Here is a 21828-nt window from a genome sequence, read left to right as displayed (position 1 = left end):
TTTTTCAAAAGAATTTATTGTCCAGACTGATGCTTCCGATGTAGGATTGGGAGCGGTGTTGTCACAGGTTATTCATGGCGAGGAACACCCGATAGTCTTCCTCAGCAGGAAGTTAACACCAGCGGAGAAAAACTATGCCATAATTGAACGAGAGTGTCTGGCCATTAAGTGGGCTCTGGAATCCCTCAGATATTACCTTTTGGGAAGGAAGTTTAGGTTGATTTCTGACCATGCCCCTTTAACATGGCTAAGACAGGGAAAAGGGACTAATGCCAGGGTTACCCTGTGGTTCCTGGCACTCCAGGAATTTAAATTTGTAGTGGAGCATAGGCCCGGAAGACTGCATCAAAATGCAGATGCCCTCTCCCGAGTCCATTGTTTGAGCTCCACTGTTGCCTCCACCTCCTTGGCGTTGGGGCACAGGGGGGGGATATGTACAGGACGCCGTGGCTGGGTCCTGGAAGGACGCTATATTTCCCCTCTGTTTGGGTTGTGGTCTTTTTAAATGAATAAAATTGATTAACCCACCTGTTAAGGGAGTGCCTTTAAAAAACAAGACAGGAAGTGGTAGGTGGGTGTGGAGGAGTGGAGAACACATGGTGGATGGTGTTTGTTTGGGTTGCAGCAGCTGAAGTGGACAGCAGTGTCCTGTTTGGAAGGCTCCTGGCAGGGGAAGCTACCTGCCATCAAGATCAAGCTCTGTTTCTGATAAAGGCTGCTGTTCTGGACTTTGCAAGTCGGTGAGACTACAAACCTTTTTCCTTTTGTTTTTGGCTGCTGTAAAGCGATTTAAGTTTAATAAACCCTTTGTTGTGTGCAAAGCCTGTGTCCTGCGATCTACCTGGTCCCCCGAACATTACACTGTTTACACATCTGGACGCAGGAGCACTAATGTGGGACACCAAAACAAAATTTTTAGCGTGTCCCACACAGGTGCTCCAGTGGATACTAGGAGTGTCTCCATGTGTGAAACTTTACCAAAACAGGTACGTTTTCCAGCTTGAAGAAAGGGAAAAAAATCATGTCTTCAACTTGGAACCCAAAATTTCACCCAATTTTCCTGCCAGTAACACATATCCTGTCCTGGGGCAACAACACTACCGTAGTGTATGAGGAGTTCATGGAGTGTGTTTAGGACCACAGAAGATCTCACCCTCTCATAGCCTCCATAACATGGGGGGTATTCTATAGTCCCCAGAAAGAATTTAGAAGAATGCCCAATGATGTGGGTGCAGAACAGGCAGAGAACGCAGGAGGTTATGAGCTCACAAGATTTCTTGAAGGATCTCTAGGTAGTTTTTTGTACTTATCAAACGAATAGAAAGAAACACTTTCAATATTATACTTAACAGACCCAAATCCTGGATATTCATGGCAAGGCGAGTGGACATTATTTTAATGAAACTGTGAGATGTAAGAATATTGAAAATGACTTTACAGATTACATTAACATGAGATTTTAGTGACATATTCTTAACTTCATACTTACACAATCGAAGCCAATCTTATCTGAGAAACTGTGTTCTTATAGTATAGACTACATCGCCCACTTAGTTTTGTAATGGAGTTCTTTCCAACACACCTCTATGCAGAGCCTAGGAGCGACCCAGACCAACCTAAAACTATGGATGTTACCATATACACATTTTTCATACAGGAAAATTACCCAAAAAGCATCTGATGTGATGAGAGTATAAAAATAATCAGGATACCCAGTGTTTAATTATTGCTATTTTGCAGTCTTATTTTAATAATTATTAAAGCGGGGTTCCACCCTAAAGTGGAACTTCTGCTCATCGGGGGAAGGGGGGTGCAGATACCTGTCTAAGACAGGTATTTGCACCCACTTCCGGGCAATAGACTCCCACGGGAGTCTATGCCTCTTCCTGTCCCGGGGCGCTGTCTGCTGGGACAGCGCCTGGGTCTGGGTCTGCACGGGTCCCAGAGACAGCGACTCGCGCATGCGCAGTAGGGAACTGGGAAGTGAAGCCGCAACGCTTCACTTCCTGATTCCCTCACCTAGAATGGCGGAGGCAGCAGCCGAGAGCCGAGCGATCGATCGGCCTCGGCTGCTGACATCGCTGGACCCCGGGACAGGTAAGTGTCCATTTATTAAAAGTCAGCAGCTGTAGTATTTATAGCTGCTGGCCTTTAATCACTTAAGGACCAGGCCTCTTTTTCAGATTCTGTGTTTACATGTCTAAATAATTTAATATATTGTTTTTTTTCTAACACCCTAGAGAATAAAATGTCGGTCATTGCAATACTTTTTTTCACACCGTATTTGCACAGCGGTCTTACAAGCACACTTTTTTGGGGAAAAATTCACTTTTTTGAATAAAAAAAATAAGACAACAATAAAATTAGCCCAATTTATTTTTAGATTGGGAAAGATAACGTTACGCCAACTAAATTGATGGCCAACATGTCATGCTTAAAAATTGTGCCCGCTTGTTGGAATGGCGTCAAACTTTTACCCTCAAAAATCTCCATAAGCGACATTTAAAAAATTTCTACAGGTTGCCTGTTTTGGGTTACAGAGGAGGTCTAGAGCTAGAATTATTGCTCTCGCTCTACCGATCGTGACGATACCTCACATGTGTGGTTTGACTACCGTTTTCATATGCGGGCGCTACTCACGTATGCATTCGCTTCTGTGCGCTAGCTCGTAGGGACGGGGTGTTTTAAAAAAAAATTCTTATTTATTTTACTTGATTTTATTTATTTTTACACTTTAAAAAAAAAAAAAATGGATCACTTTTATTCCTATTACAAGGAATGTAATAGAAAAAAACATGACAGGTCCTCTTAAATATGAGATCGGCGGTCAAAAAGTCCTCAGATCTCATATTTGGACTAAAATGCAATAATAAAAAAAAAAAAATGTCATTTGAAAAAATGACATTGAAAAAAAGTACCTTTAAGAGGTATGGGCGGAAGTGACGTTTTGACTATGGTATAGAGATGAGTGGGGGCCATCTTAACCTCACTCGTCTCCATGCCCAGCAGTGTACAGGACCCGATCGCCTCCGCCGCTACTGACGGCTCCGGTAAGCGGCGGAGGGCGCAGAAGAGCGACGGGAGGGGGGGTGGCACCTCTCCCGCCACCAATAACGGTGATCTCGTAGCGAACCCGCCAAGGAGACCACCGTTATCGCACACAGGACTGCCTCCTTTTAAAGATGGATATCTCGGTTGTGGCAGCAGCTGTTGCAGTTACCGAGATATCCCTCCTCAAAGTACCGACGTATATGTACATGAGGCGGTCCTTAAGTGGTTAAAAACGCCTCCCTAGGAAACAGTTAACCCCTTGATCACTCCCTAGTGTTAACCCCTTCCCTGCCAGTGTCATTTATACAGTAATCAGTGCATTTTTATAGCACTGATAGCTGTATAAGTGTCAGTGGTCCCAAAAAAGTGTTCGATCTGTCTGCTGCAATGTCGCAGTCTTGCAAAAAGAAAAAAGAAAAAAAAATCACAGATCACCATCATTACTAGTAAAATAAATAAAAATAAATAATAAAAATGCGATAAAACTATCCCCTATTTTGTAGACGCTATAACTTTTGCGGAAACCAATCAATATACGTTTATTGCATTTTTTTCTTTTTTTTACCAAAAAAGTAGAAGATTACATATTGGCCTAAACTGATAAAGAAATAGTTGTTTTGTGTTGTTTTTTTGTGGGATATTTACTATAGTAGTGGTCATCAACCCTGTCCTCAGGGCCCACTAACAGGCCAGGTTTTATGTATTACCTTGGGGAGAGGAAGACTAGAATACGGCAATCACCGAGCAGCAAATTATATCACCTGTCATGTATTTCAGTTATCTTGTAAACCTGGCCTGTCTAGAAGCTTTTATTGTTTTTTTCTGGCCAAACACTGCTGCTCCTGGATGCACTGGCAGTGTTTGTCCTTTCTTTCCTGTCTATAAAAACTTGTAGACGCGCCTTCCACTAAACTATGCTAAAAGAGTATGTGTGCTTGGACACATAGGCTAACACAGAGAGGCATTTAGAGGCAGAGGTGAAAAAAAAACACAATGGCGCCCCTAGAAGCAGTTGTAAAAATGTCCAATGTGCATGAGGCCTTCAACTCAGCCTTTCTCAACCAAGTTTCAGTGGAGTATCAATGGAGCAATAGTAAAACACATGTAAGGAAATGTTCTTTTGTACACTGCCTGTGAGGTGGTTTACATTCATACCTGGTAACTACCATAGACAGTGGTGTCACTAGGGGGTGGCTTTTGGGGCCAAAGCCCTGAATCTGGGGGGGAGGGGAGGCTCTCTGGGGACCCTGATGTAAGTGGGGGGTTCTCTGGGGACCCTGATTTTAAGGGGGAGGCTCTCTGGGGATCCTAATTTAAGGGGGGGGGGTGTCTGGGGACCCTGATGTAAGGAGAGGCTCTCTGGGAACCCTGATGTAAGGGGGGGGGCTCTCTGGGGATATGCACACACACACTTATATTACTGTATATACATGTGTATGCCCGCCCAAGCATAAGACTTTCTTTACTACGCTGCTATGGGCTCTAGCCCCAGATCTTTTGTAGACCTAGCAATTCCCCTGACCATAGAGTTCTTCTTACAAACAGATTCTTCCTGTTAATAGGTTGTTTCCTGCAAGGTCCATAAAGACATGGATGATTGAATTTGGGGTAGAGGAACTTGACTGGCCTGCACAGAGTCCTGAGCTCAACCCGATAGAACACCTTTGGGATGAATTCGAGTGGAGACTGTGAGCCAGGCTTTCTCGTTCAACATCAGTGCCTGCCCTCACAAATGCGCTTCTGGAAGAATGGTCAAACATTCCCATAGACACACTCCTAAACCTTGTGGACAGCCTTCCCAGAAGAGTTGAAGCTGTTAAAGCTGCAAAGGGTGGACCAACTCAAAATTGAACCCTATGGACTAAGATTGGGATGCCATTAAAATTCATGTGCGTGTAAAGGCAGGTGTCCTAATACTTTTGACAATATAGTGTACATTTAAACCGCACTCTTTTCCTTTAATTTATTAATATATCTACAATGTTTCTGGAGCACATGAATGTGCCCCAAGCTATAAATATAATATTGTTAGTAGGGGTTCCCTGAGACCTGAAAATTATTTCAAGGGTTTCCCTGGGGGGGGGGGGGGGAGTTTAGGAAAGGCTGTCGTAGCTGGATTGTCTAGGGCCCCTGTTATTGCCTGTCAACTGCCTGACCTCGCACATTACACGCTCAGAAAACCTGTAAGACCGTTCCCTTAGTAGAGCGCCGTTACTGACCTATGATGCTTTGATGGCCTCAGCAATGGCAGTTACCAATTAACTATCCTGATGGCTTATTATAGGGCCCATTCAAAGGCCATAAAACAGTGTACTGTGTTGCACTAATTTTTTGTGTATTGACATTCAATGCTATTAAGCAGCCTATTTATTTTGAATGGGCTGTCAATGCTCCGAGTCCTCGATGTATAAAAATGTAAGTCCTGTATGATTTTTTAAAGTGAAGGGCAATGTACTACACAGAGAATATGGTTCTGTGCAATGTGGTGCTCTATACCACAGGTGGGTTGCTGTGCAAGGCACATCACAGTCCATCACCATGTGACACAAAACACAAAGCAAATCATTACACAGGTTCTAACACAGTGGTGCTCAACTCCTGTCCTCAGGACCCACTAACAGGCCAGATTTTAACCACTTCAGCCCCCCTTCCTGACCAGAGCACTTTTTGCGAATACGGCACTGTGTCACTTTGATTGACAATTGCGTGGTCGTGCGACGTGGCTCTCAAACAAAACTGATGTCCTTTTTTCCCCACAAATAGAGCTTTATTTTGGTGATACTCGATCACTTCTGTGGTTTTTATTTTTTGCGCTATAAACAAAAAAAGAGCGACAATTTTGAAAAAAAAAAAGCAATATTTTTTACTTTTTGCTATGATAAATATCCCTGATGAGGCTTGAGCTGCAATTTGTTATAAATAATAATAATATTATAATAAGAATAAATAAAAATAATTTCTTATAAATAGATATGAAAACGTTGTTGTGCATGGTTGCCCTGTGGTGCACGCGTGTGCGCGCATGCATATGCATGGGTGTGTGAGCGCATATATTGCACATGCGCGTGTATATGTGCGCGCATGTGTTTAATGTACGTTCCTTCACCTTAAGTTGTAAAATAGTAACTAAATCTTTGGCGTGCATCATTAACTCAAGGCGCACGCCCATGTTTTTGTGTATGTATATATGGTATATGTGTATGTGTGTGTGTGTGTGTGTGTGTATATATGTATGTGTGTGTGTGTGTGTGTGTATATATATATATATATATATATATATATATATATATATATATATATATATATACATGTATATATGTGTGCACAGAGCTCTAGATGCATCCACCTCTGTGTAGCCATGCGCCTTGTACATACTTTATAGTTTCTATATGTTCATGTGCATATGTAGATATATGTTTATATGTGTACATTTTTTAACCTATAGACATATTTATATTTTTGCATCAGCAGTAACTTCTTAATACATCATGATTTTTATACAACTAGTTTTTATTCCTCATGCTAGTTCTTTTTACATTGTTCCTTTTTTCTCCCTCCCTTTTCTCCATATCATGTCGGTTTAACTTTAATTTATTTATGATATAGTGTGTATATCATTTATCTATTGCTGTCTCTGTATTTACCCATGAGTCTTGAATGTTTGCAGTATCATTGTTATATTTATTTGATTTCCAATTTTATTTTTACATTCATCATCTTTATTATTTTTATTTTATTTTTTATTATAATATTATTTTTATTATTCATCTTCCATTTCCAATTCATTTATATCTTATTTCCTGTTCTCGCTGACACGCTTTTTTTTTTTTTTTGCAACTAAGATTTGTAATCCTCTGCACCTGCATTTTAAGTGCCTCCTCCCCCTCCTCCCCTGTGCATGGCCTATATATATATCAGTCTTTGTTGTTGTCCGACTTGCTTGATGAAGGAGCGTGGCTGTCAAACGATGTGAGCCTGTAAGCTCACGAAACCGGTCGCACCCACCTCATGATGTCATCTCTCTCCGCCGGCGCTCCAGACTTCGTTCTGCTTTAAACTGCGCTCCACGCCCAGCGTCTGTGCCACTTCCTGGCCGCTAGTGGCTACAGCGCCTCAGCTTGATGGACTATCAGTTGACCACATCCATGCTCAGCTTTTAAAGTGACTAAATGCTCATACATCACATCCAAAATGAGAGTTGCCTGTATTAACTGCTTAAGGACCGCCTCCTGCACATATACGTCGGCAGAATGGCAGGGCTGGGCACAAGCACGTACCTGTACGTTGCTCTTTAACCACTTTCAGACCGGACCATTTTGCTGGTAAATGACCAGAGGTCTTTTTACAATTTGGCACTGCGCTGCTTTAACTGGTAATTGCGCGGTCATGCAATGTTGTACCCAAACAAAATTTGCGTCCTTTTCTTCCCACAAATAGAGCTTTCTTTTGATGGTATTTGATTGCCTCTGCGATTTTTATTTTTTGCGATATAAATGGAAAAAGACCGCAAATTTTGAAAAAAAATTATATTTTCAAATTTTTGTTATTAGAAAAATCCAATAAACTCAATTTTAGTCATACATTTAGGCCAAAATGTATTCAGCCACATGTCTTTGGTAAAAAAAAAAGTCAATAACTGTATATTTATTGGTTTGCGCAAAAGTTGTCACATCTACAAACTAAGGTACATTTTCTGGAATTTACGCAGCTTTTAGTTTACGACTGCCTATCTCATTTCTTGAGGTGCTAAAATGGCAGGGCAGTACAAAACCCCCCCAAATGACCCCATTTTGGAAAGTAGACCCCCTAAGGAAATTGATAAGAGGCATGTTGAAAAAAAAAATGTTTTTTTTTTTTTTTTTTTACACAAAGTTGTCACTAAATGATATATTGCTCACACATGCTATGGGCATATGTGAAATGACACCCCAAAATAAATTCTGCTGCTTCTCCTGAGTACGGGGATACCACATGTGTGGGATTTTTTGGGAGCCTAGCCGCGTACGGGGCCCCGAAAACCAAGCACCGCCTTCAGGTTTTCTAAGGGCGTAAATATTTGACTTCACTCCTCACTACCTATTACAGTTTTGAAGGCCATAAAATGCCAAGATGGCACAAAACCCCCACAAATTACCCCATTTTAGAAAGTAGACACCCCAAGCTATTTGCTGAGAGGCATGTTGAGTCCATGGAATATTTTATATTTTGCCACAAGTTGCGGGAAAATTACAAACTTTTTTTTTTTTTATTTATTTTTTTCACAAAGTTGTCACTTAATGATATATTGCTCACGCATGCCATGGGCATATGTGAAATGACACCCCAAAATAAATTCTGCTGCTTCTCCTGAGTACGGGGATACCACATATGTGGGACTTTTTGGGAGCCTAGCCGCGTACGGGGCCCCGAAAACCAAGCACCGCCTTCAGGCTTTCTAAGGGCGTTACAGTTTTGAAGGCCATAAAATGCCAAGATGGCACAAACGCCCCCCAAATGACCCCATTTTGGAAAGTAGACACTCCTAAATTTAGGGGTACACTAGTGAGACTAGGTAATAAATGGCGGGTGCCCTGAAACTATAAAAAAAATAACTAACCAACCAGCGTCACCTGTAACCGTTATATGGTGATCACTGGTGAAAGGGTTAACTAGGGGGCAATCAGGGGGCTTTATGCGGTAGTATATGGGGGTCCCTGGCGCTATAAAAAGCTGCGGCGAACCTAAATACCTACCTGCCTAACTAGCGTCACCTGTGACACTAATACAGCGATCAGAAAAACGATCGCTTATTAGGCTGGGTTCACACTGGAGCGATGCAGGAACGCCACGAATCTGCGGCGGGTTCCCGCATCGCATGCCTCCCGGCGGCAGTTCACACTGCCCTATGCGAACTGCTGGGAGTGCCAGTGAAATGTTAATGACACCCCCAGATCAGTTCGCATATCGCAGTGCGATCTGCAAACTCGGATCGCATGGTGTGAACACCCATGCGATCCGATTCTGCTGCGGGCCAAAAAAAGGGTCCCGTGCGAATTTGCGGTGGGTGCGATGCGAATTCAGCCATACTATCTGTATGGCTGAACTCGAATCGCACAGATATCGGATGTGATTTGCACTGCAGTGCGGTGCGAATCACATTCGTTCTCATAAACCGCTGCAATGTGAACCCAGCCTTAGTGACACTGGCGACGGGGGGTGATCACGGGGTTAAACCTTTATTGGGGGGGTTAGGGGGGGCACATTAGAACTAAAGGGGGCTAACCCTAACTGCCCTAACAGTTATTACAGTCACAAATGACACCAATGCAAAAAAAAAAAAAATGCAATTGGTGTCACTGTGACTGGGGGGGCAGGGGTAATTGGGGGGGTGATCGGGGGGTAAAGGGGGGTGTGAGTGTGCCTGGCATGTTCTACTGTACGTGTGGTGTGTTGGTGCAACTCACCGATCCTCTCTCCTCGGTGCCGGAACGAAAAATACCGACACGGAGGAGAGATTACATCACTTCCTCTCCTGTGTTTACATTACAGGAGAGGAAGTGATGTCACGGAGCATTTCTATTTGTCGGGAGCGATCGCGAGGGGGTGGCCATGAATGAATGGCCGCCCCCCTCATCCCGGATCGCTCCCGAACGAATACCGACCGCCGCAGGCACCGGGGGGGGCCCGATCGGGCCCCCCACCCGCGGGAAGGCAGGGACTTATATATACGCCCATATGTCTGCCCGTGCCATTCTGCCAACGTATATCGTCGTGCGGCGGTCGGCAAGTGGTTAAGCGCCCAGTCGTGGGTCGGGAGCGCGCCGCCAGTGGCGCGCTCCTGAGCTCCGTGGCAGCGGGACCAGCGGACCCGATTGCCGCTGGTGTCCTGCGATCGGGTCTCAGAGCTGAAGAACATGGAAAGGTCTGTGTAAACAAACCTCTCCCTGTGCTTCCTACTGAGCCTGTCACCGATCGTCTGTTCCCTGTTATAGGAAAAGACGATAAGTGACGTCACATGCCAGGCCACGCCCCCTACAATAGAAAAAAACACATAACGTCAAACATAACCCCTACACTGCCCCCTAGTGGTTAACTCTTTCACTGCCAGTGTCATTTACACAGGAATCAGTGCATTTGAATAGCACTGATTGCTGTATAAATGACAATGGTCCCAAAAATGTGTCAAAAATGTCCAATAGTCCACCATAATGTTGCAGTCACAATAAAAATCGCTGATCGCCGCATTTACTAGTAAAAAAATAAATTAAAAAATGCTATAAAACTATCCTCTATTTTGTAAATGCTATAACTTTTGCGCTAATTGCAATTTTTTTTTTTTTTTACCAAAAATATATAGAAGAATACGTATTGGCCTATTTTTGGGGATATTTATTATAACAAAAAATAATGTGTTTTTTTCAAAATTGGCGCTCTATTTTTGTTTATAGCGCAAAAAATAGAAAACGCAGAGGTGATCAAATACCACCAAAAGAAAGCTCTGTCTGTGGGAAAAAAAGGACGCCAATTTTGTTTGGGAGCCATGCCGCATGTCCGTGCAATTGTCAGTCAAAGCGACACTATGCAGAATCGCAAAAAGAGGTCTGGTCCTTTGGCTGCAAATTGGTCCGGGCTTAAGTGGTTGAATACATTTTTATAATTAAAGTGTATGTTATCTCTACACCCAGAGGTGCCTCTTCCTTTTCTTTGGATCTGGCAACCACCGGGTAGGCCTCTATCACTGACCTAGCAGCCGGCGAGATGCTCGAACAAAGTCTCTGCCAAAGACTTGTCAGTATAACGGAATCATTGTGCAATCCTCTGCCACCGGAAGGTACAACCCTCAACTTGTTGAGAAATTAAAGAACTGTCACACAGTACCAGTTTCTTTCAGCCAGTCCGGCGGTACTGTGTGGTAGGTGACCCGGGATGCGTCCTCCAACTGAGTCTCCAGGCTCTTCCAGAGATACCAGTCTTGTTGCTTGGTCCTCTCCTGAAAAAGCCCTCCAGTCGCTTGGCTTCTCCCCACAGGCATGACAGCACAGGACCACCCCTGGGTCGGTAGGCCCCGAGAATAAAGGAGCCCACCCTTTCAGTTACAAAGCCTCAGGCCAGCCGGCCCCGAGACATAGAGACAGGCAGCACACACCTCAGGCCAGGAGGGCCATGAGGTCGGGATAACAAACCCCAAAAATATGGCGCTTGTACCTTAAGTACCCTTACCCAGAATGCACAGTGGGTGAACCACTCCCACTGGGCTATTTCTGAGCAAAAGAGGTACCCAATGCATTCAACCTGTTGCATTTCCAACACTTACTGGTGGTGACAGCGACACCCACGGCCAAGTGGAAACTAGCACAACTCACCTGAACTGGTACAGAAACCAGAACTTTGACATAATTAGTCTTAGCCAAACTGCAGCTTCAGACCAACTTAAATTTACAAAAACAATAGTGTCTGCTCATTAGGAGCAGGGCGCTACATGTTCATTATTGGTACAAGGACCGCTGGCCGTGTACTGGATTGGGCAATTGTCATCCTTTCTTTATGGTCAACTTTAAATTGGTAAGGTTTTTGCCTGGTGCTTCCCCCCAGCTAATCCGGTTGAATAATGTCATTATTTCAGAATCCCCCCCATCCATATGCCCAATTTGGGAATTTGTTGAGAGTAATTAAATTAGCACTATGAAGATTGTAAATACTGTATTTAGCTTCTGATAAATAAACATTCAAAGGGTTTTCACAATCGCACTCGGGAGAGTTAGATAGTCTATTAAGAAACTTAAAAGAAAATCGGCAGTTGTTGAACACAAGGGGGAGAAAGCTATTCCAAGTAACACTAAACCTCTTAATAAAGATCTTATCATTCAGATACATAAATATTCATATCGCCCCCTTTGAGCACAAAACAACATGTTCAGCAAAGGCTGGCTGGCAGCCGTTCAGCGAGCATTTGAATAACGCTACAGCAAGGGGAACGCGATAATAAATATGAGCAATTTATGACTTTGTATTGTAAACTCTATAACGGTACAGATGGGTTTCGCTTTACACCCATCGTAAAGTCAAAGTGTTACTCGTGTAAAGTTTCAGGGCATACAATTTTTTGTATTTTTTATTATTTCCTTCTGCAATTCACAAAAATAAAACAAAGAACATTGTGTTTATTGGTCTTATTTTCCATTGCTGTGAACCATATCAGGAGAAACCATAGGATTTGTTTTAGAAGTTATAGAACCAAAGGGGGAAGCTGATAGATTCTGCTGTGATATTTGCTCACATGAAGAAAGTTAATGGGAAAAAAAATCAGAGAGGAGACGGGAAGAAAGGATAGAAGAGGGAAAAGAGCAGAGGTGAAGAGAGTAGAAGGCAATAAAGGGGACGAGAGCCGAGTAAGGTGACCAGATTTTCAAAAGGAAACCCAGGGACACCAAACTATGTCCATATTTTTTATTTGGGTTGGGGCAGGGTGGGGGATAACAGCAGCATCTGACGCAATGAAAATGAAGAGAAAACCAAACACCGATCCAGTGGCAGCTGCTGCTGCAAAAAATCTTTGAAAAAAAATCACCAATTGCAGTCACTGCGCCCGTCAAACGCTGCCACTGTGATGGGCACAGTGGCTGCAATTGATGGCAAACGCTGCCGCTGTGCCATCAATTGCAGCCACTATGCCCATTAAATGCTGCCACTGTGCACAAATGGTGGCACAGTGGACACAACTGATGGCACAGTGGCTGCATTTGTTGGGCACAGTGGCTGCATTTGTTGGGCACAGTGGCTGCATTTGTTGGGCACAGTGGCTGCATTTGTTGGGCACAGTGGCTGCATTTGTTGGGCACAGTGGCTGAATTTGATAGGCACATTGAGGCTGCAATTAAATGTTTTTTTTTTTTTAAAGTATTTTTCAGTTTGTTTGCGCCTCCCCCCCAAAAAAATGTTGAGCACCAGCCGCCACTGGACAGGAGACTGTCAGAGATCATGGCCATTACTACCCTTTCGATATCAATAGTCCTACCATTGGCACATGTGGCCCTAGGGTTGCAGGCTGAGAACCGGAGGTGTGCAACCACCCACAGGCTCAAAATCCACTGTGTGGTCTTATGCCGCGTACACACGATCAGACTATCCGGCAGACCAGAGTCAGCCGGACAATCTGCCTGTGTGTGGGCTCTGGCGAACTTTTTCTTTCCAAAAGTCCGGCAGACTTAGAAAGAAGTTTTGACTCAAAATTGTCAATCCGGCCGTCTGTGTGCTAGTCCGCCAGACTTTTGAAATGAACGGACTTGCCCACACACAGAGAAAAGTCCGTTCATTTTGAATGCGGCTCAAGGTAGACGGGACTAGCGAAGGAAATCAATGTCGCCGCCTCCATCGGCGAGATTGACACCTCGCTGGCCCTGTCACCTGGTATGGACTTAAAGGGAAGGCCCTACGCTGAAAAAACAACTCCATATCAGATCTTTATCCGAGCACGCAGCCCGGCCGGTCAGGAAAGGCGGTGGGGATAAGCGAGAACCCCCCCCCCCCTCCTGAGCCATACCAGGCTGCGTGCCCTCAACATGGGGGGTGCTTTGGGGAAGGGGGGCCCTGCGGCCCCCCCACCCCAAAGCACCTTGTCCCCATGTTGATGAGGACAAGGGCCTCTTCCCGACAACCCTGGCCGTTGGTTGTCAGGGTCTGCGGCGGGGGGGTTTATGGGAACTCGGGAGCCCCTTTAATAAGGGGGCCCCCAGATACCGGCCCCCCACCCTATGTGAGTATTGGGGTACCATGTACCCCTCCCCATTCACCTGGTGAAAAAAAGTGTAAAGAAAAAAAACACAACACATGTTTTTAAAATAATTTATTGGACAGCTCTGGTGGTCTTCCGTCTTGGGGGGTCTTCTCGCCGGACTCCGCTATCTTCTGCTCTTTTGCTAGCTCTTTTACTAGCGGATGAGCCCGGCTTTCTTCTTCGTCGTCACCGCCGCCACCATCCGGGGGTCTTCTTCTGACTTCGGGGGTCTTGTCCCCCTCTTCGGTTATTCTTGCTGGGCCTCCGCTATCTTCTTGTAGCTCTTTTACTAGCGGTGGCCCAGTCTTCTGTCACCTTCTTCTCTTCTTCCGACTTCGGGGGTCTTGTCCCCCTCTTCGGTTCTTCTTGCCCTCCGCTGCAAAGTCCGGCGGTTTGTCCCCGGACTAAGTCCGATCGTGTGTACGTGGCATTAGAAGACACAAAGATGTTGGGTGCCAATGTACAGTAATATGTACAGAATGGCAGTATGTTTATTTAAAACTAATGCTTTACCAACGCTCCTGTGTCTACAGTAAATGACTATTATTGATACAATGCTATCCAAATTTCTGTTTTGTGCCAGGATGTATCATTTACTGTTTACAAATGATGGACTAAATGGTTCATTCAATACCTAAGAAAAGAAAACTCTTACAAACACTCAGAGACATGCAGAGAACTTTGAATGTACTTTACTCCTTGACGTTGGAGATGGAAGGGTGATCAATGTTTTTGTACCTTTGCAGAAATTGATCACAACGGGCTCATGTGGTTTTTTGTTTTTTTCTTTACCACTTGTAAATCTTTCACTTAGTTTTGTACTTCCGCTGAGATATAATGTTTTTTTCCTTATCAAATCGCAAATTATTAGTAGCCCCCCCCAGTGTCTCCTAATTATGGGTAAACCTTTTAACACCCCATATGGGTCCTGCCCTGATGGGTCGATCTTGCCTTTGTGGTGCACCTTTTGGTAAAAATCACTCTATATGAAGCTTTATGTCTGTTTTAACAAATAGAAATTCTTTTAAGAATAAATAAAAGTTGAGCTTTGTCTTTTGTCATGGCACTTAGAGCTTAGGCAATTATGAGATTCATTGAGTTGCATTGTGGGTGTTTTAACTCATTAGAGCCTGAATAGAGCCTATTCCTTTAGTCAGACAGAAATGACTAGTGAGATAAGAGGACAACAGAAAGCACATATGTGTAACTATGCATACTGTATTTCATATGAAACAAAGGTTTTAATTTTATCATAGAGATGTTGCCCTGAAGAAGACTTATTGGGCACACTCTTGCAGCTGATTGCTGCTATATTTCATCTTTTCTACCTAGCTGTCCTGCTGCTAAAATACACTGTATTACCAAAAGTATTGGGACTCCTGCATCTACACCCACATGGCATCCCAGTCTTAGTCTGTAGGGTTCAATATTGAGTTGGCCCACCCTTTGCAGCTATAACCCCTTCAACTCCTCTGGGAAGACACTGGTCCAAATCATTTGGTGGTGGTGGGGCGGGGGGGTGGTGACTGGCTTGCATAGAGTCCTTATTGCCTTGCAGAACACCCTTGGGATGAACTAGAGTAAAGACTGTGGGCCAAGCCTTCTTGTCCACATCAGTACCTGACCTCACAAATGGGCTTCTGGAAGAATGATCAAACATTCCCATAGATACACTCCTAAACCTTGTGGACAGCCTTCCCAGAAGAGTTGAAGCTGTTATAGCTGCAAAGGGTGGGCCAACTCAATATTGATCCCTACGGACTAAGACTGGGATGCCATTAAAGTCCATGTGCATGTAAAGGCAGGTGTCCCAATACGTTTGGTAATGTAGTGTACCCCCAAGTTAAAATTATCCTCATCTTCTGAATAGCTGTCTATCTTAGACTGTGGAAACATAGGCCAGTATATTCCCTGGTTTCAGTACCACCTTTTGCAACTTCACTCAAATGTATTGGCCAATGAGAGTAAATCTTTAAATGAGAAGGGCCAGTGTCCCTCAACCCGCTTCCTGTGTGTCCAGGGTATCATTGTAGTACCCCATGAGTGCATCAATATGCCTCTTCAGTTCCCATTTCAGCTACCCATAATGGAACTCACATTAGGAGTAAAAGACTGCTCACTTCTAGGAGAGACTTAGGGTGAAAAAGTAATTATACTTGAAATTTAAAAAACAATTGGGGGTGAGGGGGCACCAGAAAACATTGTTTTCAACCAGTGGATGGGCTTTAAAAGTCTATGCTGTCAGGGAGCCACAGTAGATATTAAATGTAGCGCTACCCCTGAAGGAGCCACTTGAGAATGTAAGGTTCTATGCTCTGCCCTTCAACCCCAAGAACAGTCTAAGCCCCTCTGGCACACCCGGCCAATAAATGTTACAGTGAACACAACAGCATATAGACATGACTAGGGTAGCCAGATAACTTACTTCCCCACCAATACATGTAAATTTTAACTGTTAAACTTAAAATAAATACTCGGACACCTGCTTGGATGAAAATGGCCTCAACGGTAGTGATGGCCGAACGGTTCGCCCGGCGGTCGTTTCGCGGCGAATTTCCGACTTTCGCCGTCCGCGGGTTCGAACGCCTTTTTCCGTCGTTCGCCCCGGCGGACTTACGTGTTTAATGTATACAAGAACTTTAACCTTTCGTGACACGTTTATCATGTGTTACAGGACAACCAATTGAGACATGACAGCTCATGGACACTTGGACATTCCCCCTAACCTATAAATACACCCGATCCGGTGGCCATTTTACATTCTTTCTTCTGTCACTGTAGGGAAAGGATCCTGTGTGGAGTAGGGACAGAGAAAACGCTAGCTATTTGGTACACAAAAGTTCTTTTCAGGACTGGTATAGGTGTTAGGTCAGCAGCCTGAGTTTCTTTTGTCAGTTTAGATAAAGGGACAGAGCGCTGTATGCTGCTATTTTAGGGACAGCTCAGCCAGATTAGTCTTTCTTCATCATCATCATCATCATCATCATTAGCTGTTACTATCAGGTCCACAAAAGAGCTGTTCCAGCTAATCGTTCCAGCCTACTCTTTTTTGCCAATTTGTATAGGGACAGGCAGGAAGCAGTGTGTCAGGCAGTGAGGATAATTTTAAAGACTTGCTGTTACTATTAGTTCCACAAAGGTTCTTTTCAGGACTGGTATCAGTGGTACGGTAATAGGCTTGTACACGTATAATATTCTTTCTTCCAAATATAGAAAGAATATTATACTTGACTGCTGCCCTTCTGCTGCAGTCTGCTAATCATTCACAACTCACTTGTTCCACAAAGCTCTTTATCAGGACTGGTAACTTGGTCTGTCTAGGGTGCTACGGTACATAGGCTTGGGTGCGGTACAGTCTGCTGTTCTGTAAGGACCGCTATCGGTCCACAATACATAGGGTTGCCGTGCACTACTGCTGACCGCTGCCCTATACTGCAGCAGTCCTTCAGCGGTATAGGGACTGACGCACAGTCTGCTAAACACTAATACACAACCTGCTTGGTCCACAAAAGTTCTTATAAGGACTGGTAACTTGGTATAGGGTGCTACGGTACATAGGCCTGAGTGCAGTACAGTCTGCTGTTCTGTAAGGACCGCTATCGGTCCACAATACATAGGGTTGCCGTGCACTACTGCTGACCGCTGCCCTATACTGCAGCAGTCCTTCATTGGTATAGGGACTGACGTACAGTCTGCTAATCACTAACACACAACCTGCTTGGTCCACAAAAGTTCTTATAAGGACTGGTAACTTGGTATAGGGTGCTACGGTACATAGGCCTGAGTGCAGTACAGTCTGCTGTTCTGTAAGGACCGCTATCGGTCCACAATACATAGGGTTGCCGTGCACTACTGCTGACCGCTGCCCTATACTGCAGCAGTCCTTCATTGGTATAGGGACTGACGTACAGTCTGCTAATCACTAACACACAACCTGCTTGGTCCACAAAAGTTCTTATAAGGACTGGTAACTTGGTATAGGGTGCTACGGTACATAGGCCTGAGTGCGTTACAGTCTGCTGTTCTGTAAGGACCGCTATCGGTCCACAATACATAGGGTTGCCGTGCACTACTGCTGACCGCTGCCCTATACTGCAGCAGTCCTTCAGCGGTATAGGGACTGACGCACAGTCTGCTAAACACTAACACACAACCTGCTTGGTCCACAAAAGTTTTTATAAGGACTGGTAACTTGGTATAGGGTGCTACGGTACATAGGCCTGAGTGCAGTACAGTCTGCTGTTCTGTAAGGACCGCTATCGGTCCACAATACATAGGGTTGCCGTGCACTACTGCTGACCGCTGCCCTATACTGCAGCAGTCCTTCATTGGTATAGGGACTGACGTACAGTCTGCTAATCACTAACACACAACCTGCTTGGTCCACAAAAGTTCTTATAAGGACTGGTAACTTGGTATAGGGTGCTACGGTACATAGGCCTGAGTGCGTTACAGTCTGCTGTTCTGTAAGGACCGCTATCGGTCCACAATACATAGGGTTGCCGTGCACTACTGCTGACCGCTGCCCTATACTGCAGCAGTCCTTCATTGGTATAGGGACTGACGTACAGTCTGCTAATCACTAACACACAACCTGCTTGTTCCACAAAAGTTCTTATAAGGACTGGTAACTTGGTATAGGGTGCTACGGTACATAGGCTTGAGTGCGGTACAGTCTGCTGTTCTGTAAGGACCGCTATCGGTCCACAATAGATAGGGTTGACGTGCACCACTGCTGACCGCTGCCCTATACTGCAGCAGTCCTTCAGCGGTATAGGGACTGACGTACAGTCTGCTAAACACTAATACACAACCTGCTTGGTCCACAAAAGTTCTTATAAGGACTGGTAACTTGGTATAGGGTGCTACGGTACATAGGCTTGAGTGCGGTACAGTCTGCTGTTCTGTAAGGACCGCTATCGGTCCACAATAGATAGGGTTGACGTGCACCACTGCTGACCGCTGCCCTATACTGCAGCAGTCCTTCAGCGGTATAGGGACTGACGTACAGTCTGCTAAACACTAATACACAACCTGCTTGGTCCACAAAAGTTCTTATAAGGACTGGTAACTTGGTATAGGGTGCTACGGTACATAGGCTTGAGTGCGGTACAGTCTGCTGTTCTGTAAGGACCGCTATCGGTCCACAATAGATAGGGTTGACGTGCACCACTGCTGACCGCTGCCCTATACTGCAGCAGTCCTTCAGCGGTATAGGGACTGACGTACAGTCTGCTAAACACTAATACACAACCTGCTTGGTCCACAAAAGTTCTTATAAGGACTGGTAACTTGGTATAGGGTGCTACGGTACATAGGCTTGAGTGCGGTACAGTCTGCTGTTCTGTAAGGACCGCTATCGGTCCACAATAGATAGGGTTGACGTGCACCACTGCTGACCGCTCACCTATACTGCAGCAGTCCTTCAGCGGTATAGGGACTGACGTACAGTCTGCTAATCACTAACACACAACCTGCTTGTTCCACAAAAGTTCTTATAAGGACTGGTAACTTGGTATAGGGTGCTACGGTACATAGGCTTGAGTGCGGTACAGTCTGCTGTTCTGTAAGGACCGCTATCGGTCCACAATAGATAGGGTTGACGTGCACCACTGCTGACCGCTGCCCTATACTGCAGCAGTCCTTCAGCGGTATAGGGACTGACGTACAGTCTGCTAAACACTAATACACAACCTGCTTGGTCCACAAAAGTTCTTATAAGGACTGGTAACTTGGTATAGGGTGCTACGGTACATAGGCTTGAGTGCGGTACAGTCTGCTGTTCTGTAAGGACCGCTATCGGTCCACAATAGATAGGGTTGACGTGCACCACTGCTGACCGCTGCCCTATACTGCAGCAGTCCTTCAGCGGTATAGGGACTGACGTACAGTCTGCTAAACACTAATACACAACCTGCTTGGTCCACAAAAGTTCTTATAAGGACTGGTAACTTGGTATAGGGTGCTACGGTACATAGGCTTGAGTGCGGTACAGTCTGCTGTTCTGTAAGGACCGCTATCGGTCCACAATAGATAGGGTTGACGTGCACCACTGCTGACCGCTCACCTATACTGCAGCAGTCCTTCAGCGGTATAGGGACTAAGAGTTTTGTCACAGGGTCATTTAAAAAATGACATGCAGAGGAAGAGGCAGGCCCTTCCGCAGGGGTGGTAGGGGTAGGGCAGGAGCAACAGGCTTGAGCCAAAGTGGGAAGTTGCAGAAGGTGCGTTCAATTACTTTAAAGGATGCACCAGACTTGGTTGAGTGGCTCGCTCAGCCTTACTCTTCTGCACCCTCCTCATCCTCTCGATCTGCACCCTCTTCTTCACTCTCTGCTATGTGCACCCCCAAAGACACTACCACCAACAACACGACCACCACCACCACCACCACATACCTTCCGCTTGAGTCACTGGAATTATTTTCCGATCCATATCAAGAGGACATTTCTGATGCGCAGCCACTCTTGGTATTGGATCAGGAAGAGGAGGTAGCAACAAGCGCTACTCAGCAGTCTGACGCCAGTACCCAGATCAGCCCAAGGAGGAGGTTGGTCCCCGGTGTTGCTGCCTACTCTACTTATAGCGGTGGGGAAGGTGACGTTGATGATGACGTGTCTAGTGATGTCACGTGGGTGCCCACAAGAGAGGAAGAGGAGGGGAGTTCAGAGGGAGATATGGACCAGCAGATAGGGAGGAGAAGCAGCAATGACTTACATTGCACAGCAGGGACAAAGCAGACTGCAAATGTATCAGGAGCGAGTCATCGACCATGTACGGTCACATCTGGCGCTCCCAGGACACCGGCACATGGCTCCGCAGTGTGGGCTTTTTTTAACGTGTCCGCTGCTGACAATAGCGTTGCCATCTGCAATCTTTGCAGTCAACGCGTTAGTCGCGGTAAGCCCAATACTCACCTAGGGACGACCGCCTTAAGAAGGCACATGAGCAGCCATCACCGAGCCCAGTGGGAGCAACGGAACACACAAAGCCACACTGCAGGCTCTCACCGTCCAGCCTCGTCTTCTACTTCTCCTTCTCCTCTCTCCTCACAATTGTCCTCCACTCCACCTTCCATCACGCCAAGCTCACATTTTTCTGCAAAAAGGCAGGCTTCCGTGGGCCTAATGTTTGAGCGTAAAAAAATGATGACGCCGGATAACCCTCTTGCCCAACGGTTGGCGGCTGGCTTGTCAGAACTCATAGCCCGCCAACTACTGCCATATAAACTGGTGGACTCGGAGGCCTTTCGCAAATTTGTGGCCATTGGAACACCACAATGGAAGGTCCCAGGAAGGAAGTATTTCTCAGAGAAGGGCATCCCAGAGCTATATGGCCATGTTCAGCGGCAAGTGAATGTATCTCTGGCACACAGTGTCGGTGCCAAGATACATCTGACCACAGACACGTGGTCTAGCAAACACGGGCAGGGAAGGTATATCAGTTTTACTGCCCACTGGGTGAACCTTCTGACGGCCGTCAAGCATGTAACCCGTGGCACCCGTGTAGATTTGGTTTTACCGCCACGGATTGCATGCAGGCCTGACTCTTCTTCTCCTCCTCCTACTCCATCCTCCTCCCTCTCCTCCTCAGCTGCCTCCTCCTTTTCCGCTGCTAGCGTCTCTTCCACTGCACCGCCCAAGCTCCCCAGAACCTATTCCACATGCCAGGTGAGACGTTGCCATGCCGTGCTGCGTCTGTTGTGCCTGGAAGCAAAGAGCCACACTGGCCCGGCACTCCTTTCAGCTTTGCGTTCACAGGCAGATGAGTGGCTAACACCGCTCAATTTGACAGTTGGTAAAGTGGTGTGTGACAACGGTGCCAATCTGCTTAGCGCATTGAAACAGGGCAAAATCACGCACGTGCCGTGCATGGCACACGTCTTAAACTTGGTCGTGCAGCGATTCCTTGTCAAATACCCTGGGGTCCAGGACATCTTGCGGCAGGCAAGGAAAATCTCGGCCCATTTCAGAAGATCTTACACGGCCATGGCTCGCCTTGCTGACATTCAGCGGCGACACCAT

Source organism: Lithobates pipiens, unplaced genomic scaffold (genome assembly GCF_037356315.1).
Source record: "Lithobates pipiens isolate NorthernLeopardFrog02 unplaced genomic scaffold, aLitPip1_a1.2 Scaffold_10, whole genome shotgun sequence".
In the NCBI taxonomy this organism is placed as follows: Eukaryota; Metazoa; Chordata; class Amphibia; order Anura; family Ranidae; genus Lithobates; species Lithobates pipiens.
Note: the sequence above shows the minus strand (reverse complement) of the source record.